Here is a 13,322-nt window from a genome sequence, read left to right as displayed (position 1 = left end):
ATTCCACCCCAAACCTGCCTTTCTCCTTAGCAGATTGTCTCATCTGCTGTACCAGTTCTGCTGCCATGTTAAAGTCCATGCGTTCAACTTTTCTCATGACTTCTCCTACCTCAAAACTTCCCCTCTCCTCTGCTCCTTAAATTTCATTTGAATTGATTTCGCCTTCCGTGGCCAGACCAACAATATTCTTGTCTCACAACACGTTGAGCCCCTACTCTTGCATCTGAGTCTCCTCCTCTCCATTGATTTTGTCACCCTGGATTACACTGAAATTGCAACCAGCCAGGACTGTACCAAGAGCTGGTAATATGGTAGACACATGGAAATGAGGGGCTTGGCATTAGAGTGGTTTTGCCATTCTTCTACATTTCATTATACAGTGTAAAACTTTTAAACTATTTTATATGAGGGGGCTTTGCTAGAATCTTGACAGAAAGTAGGTGACTCAGGACCTATAAATTCATGGTCCATAAAGCTTACACAAGTATTAGAGGGAACCTAGGCTTTCATGATCTCTCTCCAAATTCTGCTCCTGGGGTCCAGATGCACCTGTGTATCAGTCTGACATGCAGGAGGTTAACCATCTCTGCACTGGCTTGGTGAACAGTCCTCCTCAAGGGGATGGATGTATTGGGTGGAAACCAACAAGCCCAAATATACTCTTTTTCCTAAGCTTGTTCCTCATAGAGTAGGAAGAGAGTGTGGGTCCCTGGATTTTAAGTTGTGTCTTAAATGCTATACCCCAGGTCTCTGTGAAGGCTGCTCCACCCACATGGCTGCTGAGACAACTGAGATCAGATTCTTGCCCATGTGCTATCTTACCTTAGCCCCTTTAACATTTTGGTATGATCTCTTACTGGGCAATGGAAAACAGCCAGTGAACACAATGTTCTTCTTGGGAACGTTTCCCAGCCCTGAGAAAGAAAGGATAATGCTGGCGTGCCTCCACAAACACGCCTTCTCAGGAGTCAGAAGATTTCAAGAACTTGTTCCCAGTGTGCCATGGGAGTTTGTGTTTTATTTTTAATAACTGTCACGTGGAAAGTTATCAATGGTAATTGTACCAGCGATGGAGTCATGCATTGTGCTAAGAATGCAGTACTCTCAGCAAATAAACCAATAACCATAGCTAAGACTTACTGAGCACTTACCATGTGCCAAGTTGTATTCTAAGTATTTTATATGTATTAACTCACCAGCTTTATGACATAGGTACTGTTCTTATCTGCATCCCATAAATTAAGAAATGGGCCTAGCTAGAGAGATCTAGCCATTTGCCCAAGATCACAAAGCAACATTAGCAGTGGGATTTTGGCTTGACTTTGTTCACTTAACCACTACACTTTGTAGGAGCAAAGAAAAAAAATAAGAATTAATATAAAGCTATTAGTCAATATCACAAATGCCCTAAGTCTAGGTATCTGAACAGTTGTGATGGGATTGATATCTATGCATCCCCAAGAATACCTAGAAATAAAACTGATATCCTGCTTCCATTGAGCTGATGTAATAGGAATAAGTAAACTTGACTAGAGAAAGTGATAGAACTATATAGTATTGTACTTCAGAGTGCAGAGAATGGGGTAGGTGAGTGTAGGGTAAGTGGAGGCAGTCTGGCTTCCTCACCCAAGTGTCTGGGTAACTAAGGTGTTCTCATAACCTTGAATGGGCCTGATAAGTAGTGTTCTCATAGCCTTGAGACTGGGTCCAGAAAACTGTTCCCATAACATGAAGTGGGCTCACATGCACAGTATTATGCTGTTATATAATTTTCTGGCTTGAAGCTGGCTTTGTTTGCCTCTAGTACTTAAGCAGGTAGGGACTCCCTGCTGGGTGCCACAACATGGGCCACACTGGGAAACAAGGGCCACACTGTGTGCCGTGCAGAAGGGACAGGTGATATGCAGAGACTTGCAGAGACATGCAGGGAGACATGCAACTTGCAGTGTGCGTGGCTCGCCCACCCGTGAATAAAGGCATGCCAGACAGCCCAGCAGCTCCATGAATACTCTTCCATCTGAACGAATACTATGAACCTGTCAGGCCTTGACAAGCTGCAACATAGCAAGTAATACTATCTTGAGTTTATGAGACATAGACAAAGAAAAGTTATATAAATTAAGTGTGCCCCCATCTCTGCAAAACAAACTCCCTGGGCAGGTGTAACAGTGAGTCACTGACTGCTTTGGGCAGATGAATTCATTACATTCTTTCTTCTCAAAGAGGAAACCAGTGTCGCTCAGCTCCTGCATCTTGACCTTTCTCCTCTCTCCACCGCAGCATTGGAACCTTGTGCCAGAGAAGTCAAAGACCCTGAAAACAAGTTTAAAACATCCCAAACGTTAACCATGCGAAGTCTCTAGTAAAGATTTCTTTCTTACTTATTTCCATATATCCTGACCTAGAATTTATAAGAGAGAGAACTCTTTGATGGCTCTGCTCTGTGGTCTGATTTCCCCTGATATGTTATACTGAGCTTTCACTTTGACAGAGCAGCAAGTATGGCAGAGCTGGCCACATCACACCGCCTCTTCATCACCACCTCCACTGTCCACTTCCCTACCACCACCACCAACACCCTGGTTTCCTTTGGCTGTCCCTTGCTCTTCGATACATAGTTTAGAACATGAAAACAAACTGGAGGTAGCAGCATTAAACCCTCTTTTTTTCAAGGTGAGGACCCTTAGTCATTACTTTAATGGCTCTGTCCACCCACAAATGGTATGGGGGAGGGGAAGGGATGAGCACAAATTGAGTGTATCAACTATAAATAGAAGAAAGGGAAGATAAACAACAGTTTCTCCAGTGCTGCAGAGACTAAAAATGACACTACATTTGCTCAGTGAATAGAGATTCTAAACCTGGGATACCTAAACAGGCTTCAGGAATCTATAAGCTCCGTGAATTCTACAGGGTGGAATAAAAGTAGGTTTACAGTTGTGAGCATGCAAAACAGATTTTACCTGTATTATTATGTTAATTCTTATACTACTTTCCATAGGAACTACTGTAAACCTCCTTTTGTCCCACCCTTTATGTAATGTCTTATGTTTTGTACATTTATTTGAGAAAATGACCTACAGCTTTTATGATATATTTTTAGTCATCTATGTCTAAAAATTGATTGATATCAATGATTTATAGAAATGCAAAACAGAGAAAAGTGGTTCTTCCCTGAGTCCCTCAGCAAAACCGCCATGAACATAGTCTCTGGTTCTCCAGAGCAGAGCGAGAACAACCTCGCTCAGCGCCATCATCCAGGCAGATGGTGTCTGGTATGTTTAACTTTTGGGGGATGTCTTCTTTTTTTAAGGGCATCTTGTGATGGCCAAACCTTAACTCACAGGGACAACTCACTAATCTAGGCACTGAGACGGACATGGGGTGAGGTTCAGAGGCATTTGAGAAGATGGAGGAGGCTGGTGGACACCACTCAAACCACAGAGCATGTCCCTAATAACCCACTGTGTGGATATGGTCATCCCTGTATGAAATGCGACTAGAAATGGATAAGACCACTGGTCCTCAACCTAAGAATACTGTTTACATTCCACTGACTCGTTGAAGCTATACTTAAATACTCCAGTCCTTCCTTCATTGAATACCTTTGAAATTTAGTTTCATTAAATTGAAAATAAATTACTTTTGGAATTTTTTTTTGTTTTCTGTTTTTCAAGTCACCCTTGTCTATATTTAAGTGCCTAAAAGCAGGACCACACATATCTCAAATTTATTTTATACCATGCTGCAATGCTAAGGAAAGGGTATGCAGAATCTCTTCTTGGCACATGTTGACGAATTACTTCCATTCAGCAGTTAACCAGGTGCACTTGTGTTGGACACACCTGCACAGCTGTACACAGTGGCTCTAGCCAAGGACAATGAATGACATGCAAGCAGTGGTCAGTAAACAGTTTCATTGCTTTGTTTACTGAAACAATCCAGATTTAAAGTCAGAGCTCTGGGAAATAGATAAGTTTGTCCAAAATAATACAAAAAATAAAATTATTACCACAAGTGTTTAATATATATATTTAGATTCCAATTTTGGGATGAAATAAACAGCCAATTAAAACATTAAAAACAACCAGTAAGAAAATTATTATTTTCTAATAAAAGAAAATTCAAAATCCAAAGTTTAGAGAAAGCTTAAGAGAGAGGAATTGTCCAAGAGCATTTAAGAAATCTAGAGGCCAATTTGAACCCATAATGAGTATAGAAAAAAATGCCAGTACAGTATTCAACAATTTTATGAGTTTAAAGGAGACTTGAGAAGGTAAAATCACTTGAGACCAGTGGTTCAACAAGGGTTTATTAGTAAGAAGAGCAAGCTTATGTATTTTTCATTTTAATGTAGTATCTTAAAATAATGAAAATATAGAACAGATAAAAATAGCTACATCATCCATTTCTTTCCATATCTTATTTTATGTGATACACTTTGTATTTGTAAATTAAAAGTGAAGTTATAATATATAGCTAAAAAGGAGAATTAGATTTCAGGTTTTAAAATAGAATTATGCTTATTAAGTGGAATACTCCTTCCTTTCTAATTTAATTATGCAGACACAAGGGCTTATACTAGTGCTATAAGATGGGGAGCTAATTCATGATGATGATGAAAGAAAAACTGAAGGATGTAAAGAAGCCTATCTAGAACTTAGCCAACATTAACGGCCCCCTTTTAAGTGGAAGAAATGGTAAAATATCCACCCACCTGGAACACAGAAGGCTCTCAGTAGATACTGGTTGAACTGAATATTGTGATAAATAAGACTCAGGAAACAATCTGGAAAATGTACATTATCTAGAAGAAACTTTCATTGCTCCAAATATTTTTAAGCAATAACTATAATAATCAGTGGTCTATTATGAATTTATTATTTTATATATGTATTATATACTTAACATGTATTAAATACAGAGTGTACTTAATACATATAGTGACTGACTTGCAAATTCCTGGAATTTCTAAGACAACAAGTGGAAAATTACAAAACAATAACTACCTCCAATTAGATATATTCCTAGTGAGGGCACCTGAAAACTTTTCACAATGAAGAACTCTAGGTATTCAAGTTTCTGCATGTTTTCCTTCAACGGTCATCAACCAACCAGGAAGGATTCATTCCAAACAATTTTCTTGGCCAAATCTCATGCTTGGAAAATAATATTCTATTGAGTTTTATGGATTCCTCACTTTTTTGGAAACAATGACATCCGGATTAAGTGTTTTGTAATGATCCTTAAAAAGAAGCAAAACAAAACAATGAGGCTCTTTTTAAAACTTGGTCTTTGTTTCTGACACCTGAAGAGCTTTGTTGATATGATCCAACTGTTTCTCATCAAATGGAAGGGATAGAATCATGAGTTATTTAGGTGTCTGACCTATGAGCCATCTTACCCAATTCTGGTCAGAGCAGCAGGCATTTGTCTGCTCCTTTTCTCCCCTACACTTCCCATCCTAGATTATCTCCATCATCTTGTGACTGAAGGAGAAAATAACTCCGCAGCTGTCAGTGGCTTTCTCAGCTGCCAACAAAGAACTTGATCATTCAGAGGGAAATTCCTGAATTCAGGAAAGAGAGTCAACGTGCATACTTTTGAGTACAAAATCCAGGCTTCTGCTGGTAGTAGTGAGGACAGGGTACCCCTATCAGTACCCACCAGAGCTCCACGAAGGATGTCAGTAGACTTGACATTTTTGTTCTTCTTTTAGTTCTTTTGAATGAACTCTCACGTGGGACTAGACCATTAACAGCTTGGTTTCATGTGAAAACAGAAAAAGCATGCCTTGTTCACTTTATGCCATTTCAGAAATTCTCTGGGTCCTGCTGAATCTGTTAGTAGTGAACTGGCCATGGGAGGAAGGGAGCAGCTCTGACTGAGGAGCTGGGATCTTGCTCAGCAGTGGCTCTTTTCCCAGGCTTCTACTTTTGAGGCATCAATAGGGAGGCTGGAGAAACTGTAGGCATGGTGACTGAGAGGAGAAAGGCAAGGATACCCATGGATCCATCTGGCAATGCATGGTGGAGGGATACTCTGAAGAAGGCAGCAGGAGAGCTGTGGGGCACTTTGTGGGGCAGAGAAGACAGACAGAGCCAGAGCCCATCTGCAGTTCCAGGGTCAGTGAGAAACCTGGCTGGCTGGGGCAGATGTCATTGGGTGGAGGGTGCGGAGCACAAGGAAGAGTGGAGTGTCTGGGAGGGGTTCTGGGACCAGGGCCTGGCTGGAATAAACACTTTCAAGTCTATAGTCTATGACCGTGTGGCAGTCTCACTGAACACTGAACACAGTCCTGAATCTAAATTGAAAGAACCTAGAGAGGCTCCATTTTGATTTCATGTTTTAATAATAAAAACATTAATGGATAACATCCTGCATTTTTGAAACTTTAATATGTTCCTAACTGTACTTTGGTGGATTTCCCTAGTTGTGATGAAATAGAAGTGGATGAAATAAAATTAATATAGCCTCTGCAAATGCTTGTGTGGAGACGCCTGTCAACAGGAAGGAGGAGAATTCTGCAACACAGAATGGAGTGCCATTTACAGGGTTGGATAAAAGTGGGCTTACCATTGTTTGTATGGAAAATAATACAATAATAAATAATAACACAAGAATAAACTCTGTTCTTCTTACCCACACCTATAAACCTATTTTTGCCTCACCCTGTATATTTCCAGTTGCTGACATGAAGAAGGAGAAGGAAGAGAAAGAGGAATAATAATATTTGGAGCTTAAATCTAAGTTGATTTGGGGAAATAAATGATTAATTTCTTACTTCTTACAGGTATACCAATGAGAATTCATTCTTCATTCAGCAGAACTTGATCTTCAGACAACTCTTGAGTGATCTACTACAACTTCATAGAAACTATCAAAGGGGCACGTAAGCCAGGCTGCCCACATTTTTAAAAAGGAAATTATAGAAAAGTCTGAATAACTGTGTGGTGCTATTAAAACATGTTGGATGGTATATAACCCTTCTAAAATTAGTATACACTTGAACTTTTAACATTTATGTTTTGTGTACATTTAGAAGATGATTCATCTACATAATGAAGCTCTTTTAGCATCTTGAAAATCCACATTTTACAATCTCATAACTGTGTTTCTCTTTAAGTGGTATAACTTAGAAGGGATTCTTGTGCCTGATTATTCCTGTACCTATTTGCACAATGTCTGATGTGGTCATTAGTAAAGATTCTGTTGAAAAGTAACTATAGTCGGCCCTGGCTGGTATAGCTCAGTGGATTGAGCGCGGGCTGTGAACCAAAGTGTTGCATGTTCTATTCCCAGTCAGGGTACAAGCCTGGGTTGCAGGCCATGACCCTCAGCACATGGATGTTTCTCTCTCTCTCTCTATCTCCCTCCCTTCCCTCTCTAAAAATAAATAAATAAAATCTAAAAAAAAAAGAAAAGAAAAGTAACTATAGTCATAACCCTCTTGTAATCTAAAAATAACTGTCAGGAAGTAGCTGTCTTGCTGAAATGTTTATTTATCCTCTCCTTGATCATGTCGAACCAGAACCTGAATGAAAAAACTCCGTAAGAACAGCAACTTCATTAGCCTTTTATTTATTTTGATCTGATTATAAATATTCATTCAGAGATTTTTGCCTTCCCACCCACCCAAAGACAGAGAACTGGTTGCAAATTAGAGCAAAAGCTGACACAGATTTGCATTTTCCAGGATTCTTCAAAGCACAAGTAAGAGCTCCATGGCCTCCCGCAGAGTGGCCAAAAATAGCCAATTTTCCATGGTCCACTGGAAAATTGGCATATATCAGTGAGGGAACCTTGTTCATTATGTAAGAGGACATTCTGTAGATAGGTTTTCAAGTATTCACATAATATCTCGCCCTGGTGCCCAAAGTCCCAGATCTTGTCTTTTCCTGGTATCTGGAGCAATGATGGCTGGGCTGGGTTCTGAGCCCACTAGATTATGGCTGGCTCATTGTAGCATTTGCTCTGTGTATTTTAAGACATGCAGTCAGTATAGTTCAGTAATGTTTCCAGTTCCTGGCTTTGGGTATAAGAACACAGCAAATTTCATTTTGTGCATTATTTCAAACCTGTCGTGTTCAAACACCTTTAGCAACCCTCTAGAGAACAGTGTTGTCCAAAAGAACTTCTGGGGTGATGGAGGTGTTTATTTAAATATGATTTGAAAAGTTCAGGTGGGTTCCCCCACCCCCACTTTGTCCCCCAGAGCAAAAACTTCCACCACCACTGCCAGCAATCATTTTCTTTATCAGTTGTGTTTTGGTGAGGACAGGAAAAAATTAAATAGCAGCCAGAGGGAGAATGACAATGAAATAGATTTCTAGCAAGTTCTCTAAAGTTGCTCTGTCCAATACAGTAGTGACTAGACACAGGTGACTATAATAATTTAAATGAAATTTAATGTATTAATTACAAAATGAACAACTTGGCTTCTCACTAGATATATTTCATATGCTCAATAGTCACAATTGCCAGTGGCGACTGCTTTGGACAGTACAGCATGTTGTTATTCTATAGGTTGTAGGAGAAAAAGAGTTGAGAGGAGAAAAGGGCCCTACCACTTAGGCAGCCCATTTCTGACACACTTCCCTCATCACCATCACCATCATCTATTATCTAAGTTTTAAAAACCACAGCCTGCAGTTCAAAATCATCAGCATGGCTCCTTATTTATGTAATATATATTTAAATGATAAGGAGGGCAAACACTGTTCAGATATTGCTAATGTTCAACTTTTTAAAAAGTGTATTATATCGACTGTACTACTACAGTTGTCCCAATTTTTCCCCTTTGCCCCCCTCAACCTGGTACCTCCTTCCCTCCAGAAATCTCTCCCACTTAGTTCATGTTCATGGGTCATGCATATTAGTTCTTTGACATCTTCATTTCCTACACTATTCTTAACGTCCCCCCATCTATTTTGTACCTACCAAATCTGCTTATTAATCCCTGCACTTTTCCCCCATTGCCCCTCCCCACTGATAACCCTCCAAGTGATGTCCATTTCTGTGAATCTCTTCCTGTTCTAGTTGCTTGCTTAGTTTGTTTTTGTTTTTATTATTCTTAGATTAAATTGTTGATAGTTGTAAGTTTGTTGTCATTTTAATATTCATAGTTTTGATCTTCTTTTTCTTAGATAAGTCCCTTTAACATTTCATATAATAAGTGCTTGGTGATAATGAACTCCTTTAGCTTTACCTCATCTAGGAAGCACTTTATCTGCCCTTCCATTCTAAATGATAGCTTTGCTGGATAGAGTAATTGTAGATGTAGGTCCTTGCTTATGAAAAGGGCTTTAAATATTTTTTGACTTTAAATATTTCTTGCCAGCCACTTCCTGCCTGCAAAGTTTCTTTTGAGAAATCAGTTGAGAGTCTTATGGGAACTCCTTTGTAGGTAACTCTCTTCTTTTCTCTTGTTGCTTTTAAGATTCTCTCTCTATCTTTAACCTGTAGCATTTTAATTATGGTGTGTCTTGGTAGTGCCCTCTTTGGATCCAACTTGTTTGGATACAAACAAGGGACTCTCCGTGCTTCCTGGACTTTTATGTCTATTTCCTTTACCAAATTAGGAAAGTTTTCTTTCATTATTTTTTCAAATAAGTTTGCAATTTCTTGCTCTTCTTTTTCTGAACATCCCTATGATTTGGATGTTGGCATTTTTGAAGATGTGCCAGACTCTTCTTATTCTCTACCCACCCTTTTGAATTCTTGTTTCTTCATTCTGTACAGGTTGACTATTTATTTCTTCCTTATGTTCCAAATCACTGATTTGAACCCTAGCTTCCTTCCCTCCATTGTTAGTCCTATGTGGGGTTCTTTCTTATTTCACTTAGTGTAGCCTTCATTTCTTCCCTTATGTGTTTGCTGTACTCAGTGAGATCTTTAAACATCCTTATCATCAGTGTTTTGAACTCTGTATCTGATAGGTTGGCTATCTCCATTTCACTTAGTTCATTTTCTGGAGTTTTGATATGTTCTTTTATTTGGGTCATATTTATTTGTCTCCTCAATTTTATAGCCTCCCTGTGTTTGCTTCTGTGTACCAGCTACAACTGCTTTGGCTCTGTCTTGGTGCACTCGTTACATTGTAAGGGGTGGAGCCTTAGGTATTTGCCAGGGTAGGGTAATCCACTTCACTGCTTTGTGGGGCTGTATGTAGGGGAAGGGTCTGAAAGGGAACAATGCCACTTGCTTGGATTTTGACTAATTGCCAGTCATTTCCTCCATTTCCCAGCATGCAACTGGCTCCTTCTAGCTGCTGCCCTGGTGCTGAATCCCAGAGCAGGAGGGTTTGCATATGATCTAGGGCCATGGGGGGTCCTTCAAGGAACTCCCCTGAGAGACCAGCAGTTTCCATTGCCCCAACTCCCACTGGTTTTTCACAGCTGAAGTTATGAGGCTTTATTTTCCTGGTGCTGGAACCCTAGGCTGTGTGGTCTGGCCTGGGGCTGGGATGGCTTGCCCCCCAGGTGTCCCTCCCAGTTTTTATTCACCACAAGTGAATGTAGGACTGCCCATTGCAATGGCTGCCACTGCTGCTGCCTTGCTCTCACTGCCACACCATACCCTCTCCACACCGGCTCCCTGTCTCTGCCCCTCCTGCCTGTCTGGATGAATATTTCTTCTTTAAATCCTTGGTTGTTGGACTTTCATTCAGTTCAATTTTCTGACAGTTTGGTTCCATTTTGTTTTGAGATTAATTGTGATCCTTATGGTTGTGCAAGGAGGTGAAGCTTGTCTACCTATGCCACCATCTTGGCTGGAAGTCCTAATGTTCAACATTTTTAGCAGCTTTATTGATGGATAATTGAGATAAAAATAAATGACACCTATTTAAGTTGCATAATTTGTTAAGTTTTGGCATCTATGTATACCTATGAAACCATCACTACAACCAAGATGATGAGAATATCAGTCATCACCAAGAGCATCCTATTCTGGCTTATTTTTCACCCAGCATAATTATTTTGATAGTCGCCCATATTCTTTTTGTTGTTATTTTTATTAAGTAGTATTCAATTTTATAGACATCCTTCCAGTTGTTTATCAATCCATATGTTGAAGGACAATTGGACAGTCTAAGGATATACGAATAAAGTTGCTGTGAACATTTTGTGTACAAGTCTTTGCATGAACATGTGCTTTACTTTCTGTCAGGTAAATATGTAGGAACTGAATGACTAGGTCATATAGTATAGGCATTTTGAAAATTTTAAAGAAACAGCCAAAATGCTTTCCAAATTGGTTGTAACATTTTACATTCCCATCACTAGTGTATTCCCATCATTTCCAGTTGTTCTGGGTCCTCATTAGCATTTTGTGTGTTCAGTCTTTCTGATTTTAGGCATTCTGACCTCTAGTAAAACTTCCCATTGCTCCCCATCTAAGTTTTTTTCCCCCTATCTGACAGGCATGTTTGAGCATATAACATTGATTTCTTGTTATTTTTTAAATTAAAGTCACCATTGATAGTGATTGATTTTGGGGGGAATATATGAAATAACATCAAGTTTTACTTTATGATAAGGTCTTAACCATGGGAATGTAAAAGAAAGAGTGGAAGAGGGATCTTTTTTATAGGTCTGGATGCAACCTTCTTTAAAGCTTGGATTACCTATTGTGGATAATCTACTATTCTTATGTTTTACATATGAAACCCTATTTGAGGATTAATAAAGCACAGAGATGGTTTTATATAAAGGAAAAAATTTTAAATAACTTAAAAATTTAAATAATCTTATCCTTAACAAAATTTAAATAGTACATAACTAAAAGTAGAAGGTAAATTGTAAATATCTTTTCCCACCTCAGCTACTTCCAATTTTCATTGTGTCACTGTGTACAATCATGATGAAGAGTTGTGTGTGTGTTTCTTAAAAATGTTTTTAAATAAAATAAACAAAGTTAAAGATGTTCAATAGTAATCATAAAGGAATGTAAATTAAAATGATAATGAGATACCATCCTTTAAAATGGCTAAAATAATAAAAAGAAAAACATGACAATATCAAGTACTGACAAAGATGAGGAACTACTAGAAACCTCATACATTGGCGGTGGGAAAGTGAAATGACACTGCTATTTTAGAAAAGAAGTGTGGAAGTTTTTTAAAGTTAAGCATATACTTACCGTATGACCCATCAATCCTACACACAAGTAACAAAGCTCATGTTTGTATAAAGCCTATGCATGAGTGTTTATGGTGGCTTTATTCAAAATTGGCAAAACCTGGAAACAACCCAAATGTCCCTCAACTGGAAAATGGATAAATAAACTGTTCTAACTACATAATGAACTCCTGCTGAGCAACAAAAAAGAATCAAGTAGTGATACACCAAACAAGAGGGATTAATCTAAATATAACATGCTAACTTAAAAAACTCAGAAATCAATATCAGGAGGAATTTGTCATGAATGCATAGAAATTAAACATTCCACTCCTAAATAAATAAAAAGAAGAAATTCTGAAGGAAATTAAAAAATGGTTTGGGATTAAAGAAAAAAAAACCAGAATATAAACTTAAAGCATGTAAGCCAAAAAAGTTCTTAGGAGGAAATTTACACCTGTAAAACAACCATATTTAAAAAAAATAAAAATAAATAAAATCAATAGTATAACCTCAATGTTAAGAAAGTAGAAAAAGAACAATATAAGTGCAAAACAAAGGGAGGGAAGAAAATAATAAAGAATATAATAAAATTAAATAAAATAGTGAATATAAAACAATAAAGAAAACCAACAAAACCAAAGTAATTTCCTTGAAAGAGTAAAAAAATATGTCAAACCTTGATATAGACTGATCAAGAAAAAAAGAGACATAACTCAAATCACTAAAGTTAAAAAAGATAGGATATTATTATTAATCTTACAGAAATAAAAATAATTATATAAGACTAGTACAAAAAATTGCACACCAACAAATAAGATAACCTAGATGAAACGGACACATTTCTACAAAGACACAAACAGCCAAAGCTGACTCAAAAAGAAATAGAAAATCTGAATAGATCTATAAGAAGAAGTATTGAATTAGTAATTAAAATCTTTCCAAAAAGAAAAATGTAGGTTTGGTGACTTCACTGGTGAATTTTATTAAATAGTTTTAAGTACATGTACAATAAAAGTACCAATAATACAAATTCTACACAAACTCTTAGAAAATAGGGTGGGGAGAAAACACTTTTCAACTCATTACATGAGACAAGTATTGATAGACAGACATCTTCCTCCCAAAAAACTGCAGACTAATATCCCTTGTGAATATAAATATAAAAATCCCCAACAAATGCTAACAAACTGTATCCAACAA

This window comes from Phyllostomus hastatus, unplaced genomic scaffold (genome assembly GCF_019186645.2).
Source record: "Phyllostomus hastatus isolate PE091 unplaced genomic scaffold, TTU_PhHast_1.1 phas_contig_524, whole genome shotgun sequence".
Lineage (NCBI taxonomy): Eukaryota > Metazoa > Chordata > Mammalia > Chiroptera > Phyllostomidae > Phyllostomus > Phyllostomus hastatus.
This window is presented reverse-complemented; position numbering follows the sequence as displayed.